The 19,176-nt window shown below is 37.5% G+C and overlaps 1 pseudogene; it reads right to left on the reverse strand.

The window, feature by feature from the left end:
* Positions 1-1,709: 1,709 nt before the first annotated feature.
* On the reverse strand, positions 1,710-2,909 carry LOC140333261 (ADP-ribosylation factor 6-like; annotated as a pseudogene).
* Positions 2,910-19,176: the final 16,267 nt, after the last annotated feature.

Raw genomic sequence — 19,176 nt, forward strand, 5'->3', positions numbered from 1 at the left:
GTTTGTGTTATTTTTTAATAATTAAACTTTGCCCGGCCCTCTGATCCACTCTCACTGTTTGTTGCGGCAGACAGGGGTGCTTTGTCTGACTTTTTGCCACCTTCAAATGTTTGGAAGTATGTTCAATGTTTGCTTGAAATTTAGAATTATTAGACAATGCTGTGTACTTTCATCATAACTAAATTGTATTCTTCTGTATACTTACCTGTATCTTCAGCAGCTTGAGGTTCAACTGTGCTGGTCTCCTTCCCTCTGTTTCCACCAAATATTGCCCAGATGGGATAAAACCTTCCTACATGATAGCAAAGAGTATGATCTTCCATTCTTGGAAAATAGGACAGTCCATTACATTATAACATTATTTTTGATAACAATATTTTTGACTTAATCTACAAAAATGTCTAAAAGATGAACTGACATTTTTTTTTGCCCCAGAACCCTTTTACTTTTGCCCAGTACAGATTGGACCTGATTAATTAAAGCTCTGCAAGGCTGGAGAGGATACACTTTCACCAGTCAGGCTGGTGATCCAGAAAACCATGAATGGATTTCTTCAAAGTCATTTGCTATTTGCAACAAATGTTATGGATCTTGCACCAGATCCATTCCAGATTTGCTGGATCACCCAGCTTCGCTGATGAAAGTGTATTCTCTCCAGCAGCAGGGAAGATCAAGCAAATAGCTGTCAGCCTTCTGGTCTGCAGCCTGTGGCATCCTTGGCTTCCCTTTGGATGTGAATGTCCCTCTGCATCCCCTGCTCTGAGACTATGCAGCTGAAGGGGATTATGCTGAGTAGTTCCTGGTTTCATGCCCTGTACTGTCCTTGGTTGCTGGGGCTTTATAGCCACTCTGCCCCCACTGATCTATACCTTGTATGCCTGCGACTCTGACTTTGCTTGTGTCTGCTCCCTCTGTACCTCGTCTGGTGGGCTGATCGCCCATGAATGACCTTGGCTTAATACTGTGGATGTGCCTTGTAGAACTTGTACCGTATAATCAGCGGGTCCCTGGTCCTCTGCCAACCCATGCCCAGACATACCTTGCTCATTAGGGGATGTGCAAGAGTCTCGGAATGTGCAAGCCTCTCCAGAGGCTGAGCGGGGGCTTACTAAAGGTGAAGACTGCCGCATTAGATTAGGGGACTGGGGGACTGGCGTCTGGTGAGTACTGGTGTGTGTACAAAAGGGTTTTGAGTTTAATTGCTGTCTTTTGTTTGAGAAACACACTTCTACCTTTTATCCTGGTCACTGAGACAAGTAATAGAAAGAAGAAAAAAAAAATCTAAAATGTAAAAAGAAAATCTAAAATGTGACAGTTGTAAAAACATTGTATGTGAGAAGAAATCTCTAGAGATTGGTTTAGCCTTAACATACTCTTTAACAAAACTCATACTCATTTTACAAAACTATTGGTCAATCTCCTTTAGATTTACCAGAAACTATGTACTAGAACAATGTCTATCGGATACAAATGAAGTAGATTTTTTGGATTACTCTGTAATGCTACACAGTTTTTAGCAGATCTACAAGTGGAAAGAAGTTTTAAACCATTAGATTGCGATGTGTGTGGCCACTTTAGCTTTTCTATTACTAAGTTGTGTTATTATAGGGAAGCTGGGGTGTTAGGAGAGAAATCTAGACTATTCAGTCCATTTAGTTAGTCACAAAAAAAAAAATATTTACTTTATACCTAAAATGATACAACAAATATTTACACTAGAAAAATCTTATTTATTTAAAACATACTTTTTGAAACATAAATAAAACATGTTAAACAATCAACATTGTACATGTGAGTAGAATAAATAATTTTACACTTACATTTCTTGTAAAATCAAAAATATAAAAAATGTTAAACTACAATTTCTTTAAACTCTTGCAGCCAGTTCTTTAAACAATTCTGTACTTGATATCTTCAGTGGAGTTATAAACCCTTTCTCTTGATATTCTTACATTGGGAGTACGATGACTGCTGACTTGCACAGTTCCTCCTCTCCTTGGGTGGTGATGAACAAGCTCATAGCAGAGTGTTTCTGCTGAGTACTGTTCCAGCATCTTTATATAAGATTATAAGAATAAACATGAATTTAGATCTCTCAGATTGTCTTGTTCTTCTGGAACTGCTTTACGAGGTTGGTGAGGACCTCCAGCCCCTCCACCAGTCCTTCTCCATTGGCAGCACAGCACCCCTGGAGTGCCACCGATGTCCTTTTATCTTTGTCAGTGCCAACTCTTCTGCCAGCTCCATGGGTTTCCTGGCACCTGGGAGATCTTGTTTGTTGGCCATCACCAGGAATGGCACACCTCTCATTTCATCATTCTCCAGAATGGCATTGAGTTCTGTCCTGGCTTCTAGAAACCTTTCTGGGTCAGCACTGTCCACCACGAAAACCAGCCCATCGGTATTGACATAGTAGTGTTTCCAAAGGGCGCGAATTTTGTCCTGACCTCCCACATCCCAGACGGTAAATGTCACATTACGGATGGGCTCCACGGTCTCAACGTTGAATCCAAGGGTAGGGATTGTACAGACGGTCTCATTCAGCTTCAGCTTGTATAGGACGGTGGTCTTTCCAGCAGCATCCAGACCCAGCATTAGGATCCGAGCCTTGGTGCCGGACAAGTTGATAAAAGTCTCGTAAAGGCTGCTGAGGAAGGAACCCATATCTGCAGATGTAGAATCTAATGTTCTGCACAGGAATGTGTTTTCTCTTATGTCTGTGGTATTGCATACTGTTAGTAAGCTCCATTGCTGTATATATACTCACCTTTCCTTCACTGGCCAATCCCAGATTGCCTAGCAACCAGAGACGCAACAAAGGAATTTCCTGCTCGCTGTGCAGTTCTGCACTGTGTTGGAAGATTCCTCGTTAACCTAATGTGACAATAAGGAAGCTGACAGCAGCACAGGAAGTGACCTCATCACTACAACATTCACAACACAAGAAAACTTGATTGCATATTTTTTCTATTACATAGAAAATAAACACATAAGTTTGTAAAGAAAACTATATTTAAATATTTATTTAGGATCATATTAGAATTTAATGTGTAACTAAAACATATTTTAATAATAAGTTTAATAAAGATTACCATCATCAGTCAAACAAGATAGTAAATATCATTTGCTCACCAATCAGAGAGATTTATGTTTACCATGTCCCTGATTGGTCACAATTTTAGTGCCTTTATTGTAATGATGCTCATTTTTTTTTTTTGTTGGGCTTCACAGATGGGGGCGACAACGGGCTTTGCGGATGATAATAACAATGTAGAGTGACAATTGGCTCTGCAGATGGGTGACAACAAGCTTTACCAATGAGGATGACAATGGGTTTCATGGATGAGGGTGACAACACTCCAAGGATGGGGATGACAATATGTATGAGGGTGACAGAGTTGATAGGGATGACAATGGGCTCCATGAATGAGAATGGCAACGTGGATGGGAATGAGTAAGGGTGACAAAGCAGATAAGGCTGGAATTGTGGATTTAGGTGACCATGAATTCCACGGATGAAGGTGACAACACAGATAGGATGACTATGGGCTCCAACTGGTTTTATGGATAGGGAGGAGAACAGGTTTTGTGGATCAGTGTGACAATGGGCTCCATGGATGAGGCTGGAATTGTGGATTTAGGTCATAATGCAATCCATGGATGAAGATGACAACACAGATGGGATGACTATGGGCTCCAACAGGTTTTATAAATGAGAATGACGAGGGGTTTTGTGGATCAGGGTGACAATGGATTCCATGGATGATGGTGACAATGGGTTTTCGTGGATAAGTGACAATGGACTCCATGGATCAGGTTGACTCCTTTCACCATAGAGACATCATATACGTCCAGTAACCTGATACAAGAACCTCCTATCTGTGCTGTCACCTAGCTCTGTACTGGAAGATTGCTCGGTGACCTGTGTGACAATGGCAATAATGACAGAAGCACAGGAAGTGATCTCATGAAAGAGAAAATAACTCCAGGGTCAGACATATAAATGTTTTCTGGGAGGAACATGTTTACTAGAAAACTTCCAACACAGCTCTAGGTGACAGAACATGCGGGAAATTCCTTTCTTTTGGTTACAGAATGACATCACACATAAAATATATACTGAATATATTACTGCAAAGGATTTTCTGTAGCTGACAACTACAACACCAGTTTTACAAAATTCATGACATATGATAATACCAGAATATTATTTTAAATATAAGAGGGAAAAACAGACTAACTGCAGAAATGCAAACTAATGAATGCCAAATATTCAAAATAAAGGGGAACTCTGGTCAAGTTTTTTACAGGGTGGGAAATTGTGTTGTTTATCACTTAAGTCCTAGTGACTTTTTCTGTTTACCAGTAGTAAATATGCTCAGCCAGATAATAAAGTGCACCTAAACCCAGGAACAAAAATGTTAATATACGGCAGCTTACTGGTCCTTAGATGTGGTGACTGCATTAGTTTTCTTTTCAATACTTTCCTCTGTTGTTTTCCTTTGACCATCCCTGAAATAACACACTTTCCTACTAGGGTGACAACCCTTACTAACCTTTCTGTATTTATATATGAGCACTCTTGTCACGCTAGGACAAGAAGTATTTTAGATCTACAGAACATCTCTTCTTCCTAGCATGGACATCCCGCAGTAGTCTGCCGGCTTCCTGCATTGATGAATGAGCAATGGGGTTGAGAATTTGCCAATTATGGCGATTAATTTTCAGCTGCTCGATTCAGGAGGATCTGTTAAGCTGTCAATGGTGATGTCTTGCAATCAATTAGTTCACACCTGCTCCCTGTTCTGTGCTACAGTCCATTACAGGCCAATTTGAATCTTTAGCGCTTGATCTTTTTTTGGGTAAGTGCTACTTTTTTATGTTACATTGTTTTAGGTTACATTATACTAATTCACAAAATTGCTTTATTTAGACTTAAATTTGTTGCACTTGTTGTTTTGATGTGTTTGGTTGCAAAAATGCAAACCAATTTATATCAAGCTGTGTATATATAATAAGTAGCACTTTATAATATGTCATCTCACAGTAGTATGAATGTCAAAAAAATGTGACCAAGCATTTTGGACCTGATTCAAATTTCATTCTAGTTTGGCTTTAGACAAATCAAATATTTGAACAAAAGATTGTTGCCAAAGATGTTATAATACATGTATCAAGGAACATTTAGTGATTTCACTTGTGTGTGTGTCAAAATACATTTAAACGTATATAACTATATATATGCATTTTCATTTTTACAATTTTAACTGGGCTGTTTTATATATAGCAGGTGCTATGCATCAATACCAGGTCCGGGATTCTGCCATTGTCGCATCCCATAACAGGTCATCTTTGCCACTAATTCGGACCCACAAATCCACAGTGATTTCTCTTTAGCCATTGATAATGTGTGTAGGACTTACATTGTCACTGACTGGCTCAGCCACATACAGGGCCCAGCGTTACAGTACAGTGCGTGTGCCGGGCAGTGTAGTGCTAGCAGGAGCTCTACCTCCTGGGTATTGTTTTCAGTTTAGGTCCGCTTTAAGGTTATAAAACAACACTCCATATTGCAGAGGTCAGGAGTAAGTATGCAGAGTGCAGGGATCAGAAAATGTACATATAGATAAAAAGCTAAGAGTTTGTCTAAGATTACCCTAAATAGGAAGCTCTTTAAAATAGTCAGAGAACTGTCCACAGCTCACCTCTGCACTCTGATGAAAAGCTCACATCTGCACCCCTATCCACTGCACCATTCTGAAGCCACAGCTCTAAGACTTGCACAACCTTCCCCCGTTCTACAGATTACTTCTTCATTAACCTTCCTAAACTCAGTAATGTTTTACATTTTACCTCTGAAGTCCTAACTCTACCCAGATGTCTATTCAATTTTAGTATATGGATGGCTTTTATGGTGCACATAATAGTACAACTCTAAACTTCTTTGTATAATAGAACACTGACGGTGGCAGGGAAAGAGAGATGAGGACCTACCTTGCTTACACAGGTCCCCAAACGTTGTTAATTGATCCTTCCTGGAGGATCAATAACGGATGAGCGAGGATAAACTCTGTAATTTAATAATAATAATTTTCTTTGGAGGAGGACACAGTGGGGTGCTTCTCACTCGTCCTTTCCCCTCCCCTCTACATAGAGGTGGACAGAGATATTTCCAGAGACATGTCTAGTTAAAAGGTGCCTTTAGGTCAATAAGTGAGGAAAATTCCCTCTTAGAGCAAAATGCTCTAAATGACAGGTGTTCTAACTTTTCCCTACTCTATCCAAAATTAATTAAAAAAAAAAAAAAAGCTTTGGTTAAAGATACCCCCTAACTATCCTGAATTCTATCAGACTGTCCTCAGTCTACAAGTTATTCCTGGCTTCTGCACTGGGGGTCTGTTACTTAGCTTGTTACTGTCGTTTGGTACTGTAATTTGCACTGGGATCTATCACTGAGGTCTGCGCTGGTGTTCTGTTACTAAAAGGGTCTATAACCTAGGTTTTCAGAAAAAGATCAGGCAGGTAAGAATGTTTTAATGTGAAGGGAAAGAGCAAAGAGCTGTCTGATCACACACTTTCTACTATACTAAGTATAGAAAGTATTGATAAACATCCACCACTGGGTTTAACCACCTGACCGATAAGCCCGACCTTGGTACGGGCTAAAAAAAGTTACTATTTTCGATAACCCCGAACTTTTCTCACTGTATGAAAATACAGTGAGAAAAGTTCGGGTTTATCGATCACTTACCTGGTCCCGCTGCGATCATCCATCGGTCGTGTTCCAGCGTCGTCCTCCAGCGTCGGGTGTCCTCTCCGGGAAGAAGAAGCCGGCCGGCCAGTTTCTTCTTCTAAACTAAGCCGGCGGGCTTCTTCTCCCTCCGTGCGATGATCCAGCGTCGATAGCAAAAAAAATACTCGCCTTCTCCCTCCGCTCCTCCGGACACGTCTTCTCTCTTCTATCTTCATCCGGCGAGTGCAGTGACGATCACCGGGGTTTCCCTGTGATGTCGCTGCATGCGTCGGCGCGGGAGGGAGGCGGGGCGGGAAATTCAAAATTTTGTATTGAGTTCCTTTGCATTGAACTCAATACAAAAAAGCTGTATTGAGTCCAATACAAAGAAATCCCTATATAATTGTATTATATATATATATATTATTTAAGCTACTGTACATTACATTATACACTATTTTTTTTTTTTAACTTTTTTTTAGTTTTTTTTTAAAGGTTTTTTTTATGTTTTGTAAAAAAAAAATTATTATTAAATTTATAAAATTTTGGACATATTTCGGTGAGTTATAAGTAATTATTGAGTAATTCGGTGAATTATAGCCTACAATCTAAAATAAATTTCCATGCAAAAAATGTAACACTTTTTGCATGGAAGTTTGGAAAGAATTAGAATACCTGGCGTTCGCGTACGTGTCCCTTGGGGAATCCTGATGATGTCCGTGCGTGCGCCCGTCGATGGGGGTCGTAGCGGGAAATTAAAATATTTTGTATTGGATTCAATACAAAGTTCTATATCCAATCCAATACAAAATATTACAAAATATATTTATGTGGTTTTGTCTATAGTTATGTGACGTTGGACGGTTGGACACTAGGGAGGTGTTTTAGAAAAATATATTACTATACAGTATACCGAATTATCGCATATTCAGTATTTTTCATTTATTTATGTATTCTTGTTTAAGCTGATTTTTGTGTATTTTAATTTTATTAAAAGTATTTTTTTTTTTTACATGATTGTGTTTCAAACATTTTTTATATTCATGATATCTACTAGAACCCTGTTCGGACATATTTCTGTAATTTACAGGTCTACATTAAAAAAAAAAAATCATTAAAACCTGTAACGCTTTTGGTACAGAAATCTAGACCTCAGTGTAACGCCCAGGTGGTTAAAGTGGACCTAAACTCTAACATCAGACTTACTTGTCATTTGCACTAGAATGTCAGTCTCCCTTTGTAGCACTGACTGTGTCAGCTTGCATTCACAGAAAATAAAGCATTATCTGTATAAAAGGCTGGAGGGATCACTGATCTATGTACACAAGGTGGCAGCAGTCACTTAGTTTTGTAAAGCGCTGTAAACTATGCACATGGTGAAGGCAGGGAATGTTTGACTTCTTAGTTTTACCCTGTGACCACTGAATTACCAAATTTTGTTGCCATAGACATTTGGGTCTGTGTGGCAGTGCCCCATGGTGCTGGCCAAGTTACTAGTGCCTGGATTCTGGATTTTATTGGCACCAGTGGTAACATACCTTTATAGATTATAGAATCTGTCAGGCAAGTGTAGATATGTTCATGGGATAAGCATACTAAAGTATGAGCAATTCTATTTTTTAAAAAATTTAATGTATATAATTAACTATATGTAAAATGTATGTTGTCAGTTTACATGCAGTCTTTTGTTATTCCAGTGAACTTTAGAGGTGACATGCTGGCCAAATTTCAATGTTTTTCTTTTTTCCTTGTTCAGCAGGAGATTTAAACTCCTGGAAGACAAGTTTATTTCTAGTTGGATGAAGGATTCTAGATATAGATTGTGACCTCAAATAAACTGGAACTTAATCTGCATGCAACTTTGAAATCTGCTAAGGGATAAAGTAAAACACAGAAGTTGCTACTGCAAGTTTCATGCAGTCATAAAGTGGCTAAAACAAAAACGTATCAAATCATGCAAGAGAGAATTGTGTAAATGACCCATATCCATGGAAATTTAACCCCCCAGAACCTAGAGCAGGGCTTAGGTGGCCCATCTTGCAGGGGTCTCATATTGGAAAAATAAAGAGTCAGCGGTTCCTTTTGCTGAACACACATGCGTACGTTGGAAAATATTAATAAGCAAGTAACATCCCCTAGATCTCCAAATTATCTGGAGGCCAGTTAAAAAAAATGCAATATGTACTTTATATAAAAAAAAACATTTATCCTAATATACTGGTATATGACTCCTGATAGACTAAATGCTATCTATCCCACCTCCAGTGACCTCTGTTGGCAGTGTCAGTCAGAGGTTGGTTTGCCAATTTTTGCTCATGCCTGGTATTAGAACGCTATTGGCGGGAAGGTGATCTCCTTGGAACTGTGATGGATATGTTCATTACATTAGATCCTGCCATCTAGCCTGTACTGCCCCTTTCCTCTCTTCTTCAGTGAATAACATCCTTTGACGCATGAACCATGGGATCTGTTCCACATCAAGAAAATAATCACAAACACTTACATTAAACAATACTGAAATTGTTCAAAGATCGGAACAAGTAGAAACCTACAAAACAATTCACTATGGGGAACAGGCCTATAGGGCTCGTTCACATGAATGAATATGGTGCTGTAATGGCTTCACAAGTAAACTCGGGCGCCTACAACCATGTTGTCGCTTGTCCATAGCAGTGTTCAGCCCATTGGTCAGACAGTGATTAGAAAAGACAACTGCTATCTGTGTTTTTTGTTTTTTTTTCATTTTTTTCCTTATTGGAGTAGTCTTGCTTCTTGTTGCATGTATATTCTATGTACAAATCTATTGATTATGCCAGAACCCCAATATCCTTTTCAATGTTTTTATTGAAATAATATCTCAAAAACTATTATCAGCTCTTCCAGCTAATTACTGTGAACTACAAAACACCACCTCACTATTTAGTGATGTGGATAGAAAGTCTTTTGTTGTCTAAGGTGACACAGCTGCTCCTCCATAGATACTGTATTGTGAGTAAGCATGAAAGGAAATACTGATAGGAAAAAAAAACTTAAAAAATAAAAACCAAGACATCCGCAACTAAGGGCTGGTAAGTTGTTTTAAAGTTTGGATGCATTTTAATCTATAAGATAAGTAATTGGTGTCTTTTGAACTTGTTTTAGAAACCCTGACCAGCAGATGACAACTTTGATATAGACCTCACTTCAGATGATGTTGGCACTGCACCCGCGTGTTTCTAGACAGACCATGCCAACCTACCTGGAAGAGTCTGATAATGACACCTACTAAGTGCAAAAAGGTACTGTTCTCCCCCATCAAATCCACTGAGTTTTATTGGGTTATGACTTTCGTGATCCAAAATGAAGGCAGATATGTTCATAAATTTTTTTTTACCAATATGGAAACAGATCTTATCAACCTCTTGCAAGACTTTCCATTAAACAAAGACTTTTGTGTATCTTAAAAGCTAAAAATAGTTTTAGGCTTGCTTGTTGTAGCGATTTCTATTAATTTCCACTAATTCTTGCCAACTTTTTGTATTATGGCGAAAAACACTCTGTGTGGTAAAGTTTGCATACAGCTGTAGAATGTTTTTTATATTGTTTTTTACTTTTTCTACATTTTCTATTAGTGTAAGATTTTTAACAGGTTCAACCGACCCCCGATTTATGAGGAGTTTTACCTACCAGTTTGTCCGGCAGCATGATGTCTTGTGTTTCTAGCTCTGTTCCTCACAATAAAATGAGAGCAGCTTAAAGTAGGAGGTTTTTTCAGGGATAACCAAGGGTTAATGCTGGAAGGAGAGTAGTTAGATGTGCTATTGTTTATTTTATGTGTATGGGTCCCCCCATTGATCATTGGATTTCATTTTATGATGAATTGTGCAGCCTTTTATATAAATTTATGCAGCTACATTTGTTTTCTTTTGGTGATCAGCAATGCTTTTTCTGTAATTTGAATTTATCCAGCTGGAAAATCCTATATACCAACTACTGTGTTGTCTGTCAACGTAACACTGATTTTTGTTGTTGAATGGAGTTTATTTGTTGAAATCAAAATGTGTTTTGTTGATTTACTGTTAATATTTACATAAATCCAAATGGACTCTCCGCCATTGGCCCTGGACAGGATACATTTGACACAATATAGAAGCATCTTTACATATAGAGTATAATCAGACCTAATGATTTGGAGATACTGATGGAATTCAACTTGACTTATCTTTTTATATTATAAATAAATAGAGAAAAGTTCAGGGCCACCCGCGGATACCAGCACTGTCATTCTGTCTCCAGTAGGAGATTTATGGCAGTTGATGTTCTCTAATGATTTTATTAGATGAGATGTATCAATGGAACTCTGATAACTCTCAAAACTACTGAGAAAGCAGATTCTGCCAAACATGTCTAAATTTAGATTGGATTTATCATTTGTATATTTTCAAAAGCTAGTAAATATGTCTAATTTTATTATTCAATTAAATGAATTTTATTCAACAATGCATTTGGTTTGAAAAAGGTAAAGGTGCATTTAAAGTCCATTTGAATACATGTTACATGCACCAATGTGTCACAATTGTCGCTGGTAGATGCATAAATGTAGAATTATTGTTAGAGTTTAAACACATAGTAAAGCTGTATTTTAAACGGTTAAGTCAGGATGAAGAACTAACTCATTTTGGAGGAACTACTCATTCTATATAGCGGGTCATAATTTATTTTTCTGAAACTGTAAGGAGGGTTATCTATAATGCTCAAAAACGTGCCTCAAGGAAACGCTCTGGTATAGATAAGCCCATTGGAATGCATAGGAATTTTAAACATGGGTTCTTAAATCCTCAGGTTACGCTGGTGAAACTAAGCCTTACCTAGTGAAAACATGATTGGGGATAAATGATCATTGGAGGGGACTGGAGATGCCATTTAGTCTGGAAGCAACCAAACTCAAACTGTCAATTGCTAGCTGTTAAAAAATCAGGTTATTGAAACCTTAGCTGCAATCAATATGCAGGGCATGTGGAATATACATATTTCAGTGCCATGTACTAAAGATTTCATGCTGCTGGGCATGTTCCTGCGTGTAGAGGTCAGCAAAATCCCATTCAATAAACATGCTATTTTTATTACCTGCTTTGTGTTGTGTTTCTGCGAACGGGCTTATTAACTGCAGCAAAAAGGACAGCTTTTTCTTGTCGAATGCTATGTTTGCCATTCAAACATGAGTTTCAAGTAGAAAAGGCAGCATTAGAAAAGAATGGCCATGAACATGCAGTAGCTGGCTACTATGATGTTGGATTTGCCATGTGATAATCCAGTTTACAAAAATGTTGCAAGTCTGTGAAAACTTGCATTGCAGTGCATTAACAACCCATTTAAATTAGGTTCCCTTCCTGAACATTTATGTTGTAGTGCAGTAAAAAAAAATTGAACCTTTTTCCCCTTGTCAAAATGACTTTTGACATGAGTGTTTTACAGCATGTAACAGTAATGCATGATCTGATTATTCATGAAGTGGACCTTAATCATAGGAAAAAAAATCAAAAAGGAACACATTTTTCACATAGTAATTGTTTTAGGAACAAAGGAATAAGATATCCTGAAGGGTTAACAGAATCAATGTTAACACATGCATTATTACTTCCCTGGAATACTTAGAGTTCCATTCTCATCATTCCAGGAACTTTCCCAGGTCCACTTCCAGGATGGCCTCTGCAGATAGGTCACTAGGAACTCTTAAACCTATGAGCTCAAAATACAAGTTGGAAATCATCAGTATTAATGGCTTCAATAAATAAGACCTTTTGAAAAATTGTTTATAACATCCGGAGAACTAAAATTATTGAGCACAGAGTAATTTTGAAATACATTTTATAGCACTGTACAAAAATGGTAAAATATCAATATATTTAATAAAAGATCTACAATGTGAATGCAAACCTAACAACTAAGTCTAAGCCCATTTTGCACCTTGCCATTGGTGGTCAGCTAAGAGCATTCACATATTCACACAAGGATTCTTAGGTCTGAGTGCTGTCTGTGGCTGGCAAGCGATGTTCTGTCCCAGATAGAAGTGGAAATTAAATTCATGTAAGCACCAAAGCAATAAAATTTCTTCTTTAATAAAAACGTTCCTTCTAGCAATTGTTTTGTTTTTTGTTTTTTTACACACTAAAATGTTGAGAAATGTTTTGAAGGTATTGAAGGCTCAACGCAAGGAGCAGGGACAAAAGATCAGGGCATGCAGGGTAACAATTGTTTATGAAGCTTGTTCTTCATGTTCCATGACCCCCACCAAGAACATGCCGCTGTTTTGAGACTTGGTGAACAATTTTAGTTTAATCATGATTTATAGATATCTTAGAACAATTTTTTGACATATTTACATGTTTTATAGTTTTTTAATGTAGATGTTTTCAAAGCAAACCGGATAAGAAGTGGGGCAAGCTCAGTGTCGGTCTCTGCACTTAAAGCTGCAGAACACAAAAGTAACATGGGGACCAGTTGCACTCCTGCATAAAATCCTATGAATCTTTTGGATGTCAAAGTCATCCATGAAGCAGAAACTATTGTAATTTTCATGTGTGACCAACAGGAGGAAGCATTTCATGTGGCATCAGGGGTGTTAAAAAAATCAGTTATTGCCATCAAAGTGACCATCTTCATAAGCCCTTGCAAAGCAAAATTTGGGTCTGAACCCCACTTTATAAATGTGCTGACAATAGAAAAACTGCCAGTAATTAATAAATAGTGGTGTTCATTGATGAACTGGTGTTCCATTTATAATGATCTGCTGACAATGCGATGCACAAAAAGATCAGATCATTTATTTAATTCTCCCTTACACTCTTCATATATAATAAATGTTTTTCATATACATCAAAACTACATATATAGCCTGATCTTTCCATTTCCTCCTGTTCTTTTTAAATGTGTTTTATACATACCTGGTATACTGGGATCCTTAGGAAAGTCCTGTGGCTACCACAGGTCTTCTTTTTCTCCCTGTGGCAATAGCAGGTGGTAGTTAAGAGTATAGGTTCATTAGCTCCAGTCATCACAGTATTGTAAAGGGAGCTTGGGGGGGGAGGCCATGGTGACGCACCCCCAGGGGTTGTAGCCATGACATTTTGTGTTCACATGGCCAACAAGATGGTTAAATGGTGCTGCCAATCATTCAACCCTACAGAGCACCAGCAGTGGGACAGTGCTGGGAAAAAAGTTCACTAGTGCATTGAGAGCTGAAAGTTTTATTGCATTGGTTATTATTATTTTCCTGAAGTTTAAACTGGAGGTCGGCTTTAGGATTTTTGTGACATTTGTAAGTGTTTTTGTAAAGGAAATCCCAGACTAGTAGTCAACTAACCTAAAATTGTTGGTTTATAGAGGTTGTTATTAGGATATGTGTTCTACATAAATCATAAAAAGACCTTCATTTTAATATAGGTCTTATAAAGATTGGCACACATTTAAATACTTATAAAAAGTAATAAATCTAGACACTTCCCTCTTAAAAATAAATAAAAAATGCCTTGTAATGCAACACTTTAAAAAAAAGTAATGTATAGCACTTTAATTACATTATAATTTAATTACAATTAATTTAATTAATTTAATTACAGTAATTGCAAGGGGTAGCATTAGGAGCCAATCTAGTTTTGTTGCATGTGCTTTTAAAGAATCTGTTGGAAATAGGAGGGAACTAATTCTACAGAGATTATGTGCTTTACTCATTCACTGTCCAATTGTCAGGCTATAAACAGGGAGGATTTAATATAATCCTCATCAAAGTATTTAATTCTACTTTGTATGCACCAGATTCCCAGATGTAACCTTGTAGCAGTGGGATCTTATCCTGCTCTTATTCCAGGTTTAAAATCTTCAACCGTCTTAATTTGCCAGTTGGGTATGACGTGGCTCCAATGCATGCACATAGGATCTACTTCCACCTCAAGCATATACAACAAGCTGCGTATGCCTGTTGGGAATTTTTTGTTAAGCTTTAAAGTTAGGGATTTGTAAAGGATGCCAGTGTGTGAACTGGCCCTATTCAATACACAGAGTTTAAGCATCATACACTGAGAAATCAAAAGTAAAATATGACAACTGCCAATACCACAGAACTTATCAGAGGTATTAGTAGTTAGTTGCTTTCAAGTGGAATTCTTGTATAGTTGAGCACAAGTTTCAAGGTATAGGAGAGTACAAGAACAAGTCCAGTTGAAAGTGACTGACTACTACCAGATATACAATGATCACAGCTGATTCTTCTTCTTAAAATTTAAAGTCAACACTTAATAGGTTGGTATTGGCAATTTTTCTTTCTCTATTTTTAACTTCAAGTGCCTGGCAAAAGTGCTTTCTTTTTGAGGCCTTAGCTTGGATTTTGTAACATTGATCTCTGCTTTATAGCAGCAAATGGCACTTTTATGCTCATTAAGCCTGATGTTTATTGAGGTAGACGTCTGGCCAATATAAGCCATGCCACACGCACACCTTTAAGTGAAGATTACATTCTTCAAGTCACAAGCTGCTAAATTCTTTCAGTGGGGATTTTATATCCATTAGTCCTGTGTATAGTCTTACTTGTCCCTTAAAGGAAAACTATAAATAAGCCTGATCTAATATGAATAAAGCACTTTGCCCCATTCACAAACAAAGGTGTCATTTTTTCCATACATTGACAGGACCAAAAGCACAGCCTATTTTAAGTACCATGCCTGTTTCCGTAACAGGATATTACATCAGATCATTTGTCTGATTGATAGCATTTGGAATATTGGGAAATTTATAAAAGATTATACAGTTATTTAGACTATACTTGCAGATCATGATAAATCAGAGAAAAGTCCATATACACATACCTGAATCTATCTATGTCAGCCCTGATTTGTAAATATCATCATCAGGACAGTTCTCTATGGTGAGATCAGTGTACTCTCTTGTAGATCCAATCAAATTTCTTAGGATAGCTTTCACCGGAGTTCCATAATTAGTGAAACCAATGTTTTAGGGCTCACTTAATTAAGCCAAAGGTATAGAACAGATCAATTGAGTAACTTGCTAAGGACTTTTTTAATGAACAGCGCTGCCAAATATATTGGTCCTATATAAATCCTGTTTATTAATAATAAGAACTTGCTTACAGAGAACTCAATCCAACTACCAGCGCCTACGAACAACCTCCCCTTTTTCAATTAGCACCCATAGATGAGACGGTTGGAAGCGCAAGAAGGAGAAATAACAGGTGACGTTGGTGGCGTGATGCATTTCCCCATTAGACAGACAAATGTACACCAATCTATACCTAAAACCCGTAGATTGCAACAATCTGTGTATTTATTACATCTGTAGTATCTTCAGGAAAACCTCCCGATGCACAGTTTCCTCCACAAGTGCTCTGAAGAAAATAAGAGAATCACAGATTATTAAAATACATTCTAAATTTAGGGATAAAGGATATCCCCAGGAAATCCTTGACCTGACCTTCACAGTGGAGTGCATTATGGCAGCAGTCACACACCACTAAATTCATCATTTTAAATCCCGTGGACCATTATTATGAATTTTTTTTTATAATGTAAATACATTAGGCTCTGATTCATTGATCAGCTCACGGTTAAGTGAAGTATTACTATTGTTACTATTATCATTAGTTGCATTATCTTTGGTATTACTAAAGAAATGCAAAATATTTGTTTGCTTTTTCTCACCCGTTATATGTTTATTTCATTAGAATCGAAGACCAAACAAGAAATGATAGTTGTCACAGTGAAACTATTTATTGCCATTAAATCTAACAGTTAAAGAAAATACACAGTTAAGGTCATACTTACCTAAAAGAGCATCTGAGAAATAAACATAAAACAATTGAATGAGGATTGGTAGCAGGCTGACTGTTGTAATGGTAGAAACAATACTGAAATGTACGGCTCAGCAACGGTTGCCTCATACAACTTACAGACTACAGACTACACTGACGTCACGCTGCGCCTCCCTTGTTTTTCCGTCTCTAGTACAGTTCATGAATTAAGTGCAATATAAAAGAAAAAAATTGTCATTCAAAATATAGGACTTTATTAGAATATTTTTGTTTTATTAAAAAACCAGAATAGATCCTATGAACATAGGTACAGCCTACAAGTAAAAGTTTAGAAGTGATCATTTTAGCAGAAATATGCTAATCAGGGCTCCAAAAGTTGTGTCCACTGACTGTAATTATTAAAATCCTCCCCTGGTTCCTGACTCTACTAAAGTCTACTAACTTCACTACTTTCCCAGAACAAATACCCAGATCAGCACTCACTTCCATGGCTGCATTCTTTTTTCTGTGTCGGTGATTCAGAAAGCATCAAAGCCACAGATGATAGGCAGCTAGCATATTCAGAAGAAGTTTCACTAAAACTCCAAGGACAAGCTGGAGAGCTGGAGGTTCTAACAAGTGTTGGTAGTGATGGGTATAGTATATTGTAATAATTTATGGAAAACATTCACACAACTTTTACCGAATGTTAACTCATTTTGTTCCCTTTATTTTATAACATAAGTAGATCAGTGTGAAAATCTGTAAATGTTGGGAATAGGTTAGGTGAATCCTAAGCAATCGAATTCATAAATAGACCCCTTATTTCAGCAGGGTATAAAAATGTTTTTTTTTTTTAAGTTTCTGGCTCAAGCCGCCTTTGAAAAATATTTAGGAAACACAATCGGTGGTGAGTGTAAATATTTAGAGACACTCACCAGTGACATTATCACTCGATGTCAAGATTTGTAGGATGAGGAATGTTTGATCAAATGACGCTGATCGCCCCAGACCACAATGGACCAGTAAGAGGCTGCGATGCCCCAAGTGACTCTCTCTTCTCTGATGAAAATGTGTTGCTGTCATCACAGGGTGTGTAAGACACTGCTAAACTGTCACTGGGATAATGCAGACGTGTGAATTTTTGCTGAAATTCTTTCCTGTGAGTGCATACAGTCTCTATCAGAACACCATGACCTTGGAGCCTAAATACAGATTCCCAAAGGTCACTATAAACACAAGTTATCTCTGCAGCTGCAGTTCTACACGTTTGCAGCTCTTATTTAACACATCATTGTTTTATTACACAAGAAAATTTGGTTAAAGGGGAACTAAACCTGAGAAACCAAAAATGCTAGCAGGCAGCATCATTATTGCAGAAGAGACATGCTGTGCCTCTTCTCCAATAAAACAAATATACCTGTCTATTCACAATCTTTTGTTGAATGTACACTGCGCTGTGCATGCCCATCTCATTCTATGATCCTGGCATAGCTGGCTGCCAAGAATGAAGAATGAATAAACTCCACAAAGAGCTATCATTCCAGTCTGGTCAATCAAAAGGCCAAAGATCCAAACCTTGAAGAGGACTGGGTTAAGGTGTTGGCACTGGCAATGAATTTAGGGGAGATATGTTTAGTTTTGCTTTCCTGTTGAAAAGATTTACTTTTATTTTCTCTTTTGAAGAAACAATAGGAAGAAGATCTCTGTTAAGGGAGGGAAATTCCTCTTAGGACATGTCTAATTGAAATTTGTCCCCAAATTTCCTGTTAGATTAACTATCACTTCCATGAAATATCTCTACCAGGAACAAGAAAGGTAAAAAGGTTAGAAGGTTAAAAATATGCCTGATAGAATTGTAATCGCTCAGTACGCTATTAAAAATACAAGCACATTATTTACTAAAATAACACACACATATATATATACTCAAAAAAGTGTGATTTTTGCCACACTTCCTTTTTTAAGGGTGATAGTCTATGTACTGTATCTTTATGAAGGCGCAAAGAACAAGAAGAGTATTAGAACAGCAGTAGTGCCCCTCCATACATAGTACGTATCATGTAATACACAGGGACAGCCGAGAACAATGCTAACAAAATGCTGATAAAAAGTTATCATAAGCAGAAAGCACAGAATGTTATCAGCCTTAATTCTAATGCGATTATCAGGAATATTGTCATACATATTAAACATGTATGATCAGGTGGGAGTGTGGAGAAGAATGTTGGGTGATTGACAATGAGTATTGTAGGGCCAGCTAAGAAAGAGTTTTGGTTTCCAGCTAAGATGGAGATTCTCCACACTGGGGAGATTTGTGGACCACTCAAAAAGTTAGAGGGGTTCCCATTTAGAAATGGTCAAAGTAAAACAATTCTGCTACATGTTCCAACCAGCTCCCATTTGGCCCTTATTTCTGTTGGAGAGATTGTACTTGTTTCCTGTTCCTGTAACCACACAGCAATTGACTAATAGAAAAGGGAAAAAAACAGGAAAAATTCTTCTCCACTTGTTTAGTTTAAGCCTGGTAAAGCACCAATTTACAGTTGCAAGAAAGGATAGGCACAGAGAGGGCTTTTTAAGGCTTACAATTTAAGTTGTATATAATAAAATATCAAAAGATACAGGAAATTAAAACATTCTCAAGAACAATAGTGGTTATAGT

Source organism: Pyxicephalus adspersus, chromosome 6 (assembly GCF_032062135.1).
Source record: "Pyxicephalus adspersus chromosome 6, UCB_Pads_2.0, whole genome shotgun sequence".
In the NCBI taxonomy this organism is placed as follows: domain Eukaryota; kingdom Metazoa; phylum Chordata; class Amphibia; order Anura; family Pyxicephalidae; genus Pyxicephalus; species Pyxicephalus adspersus.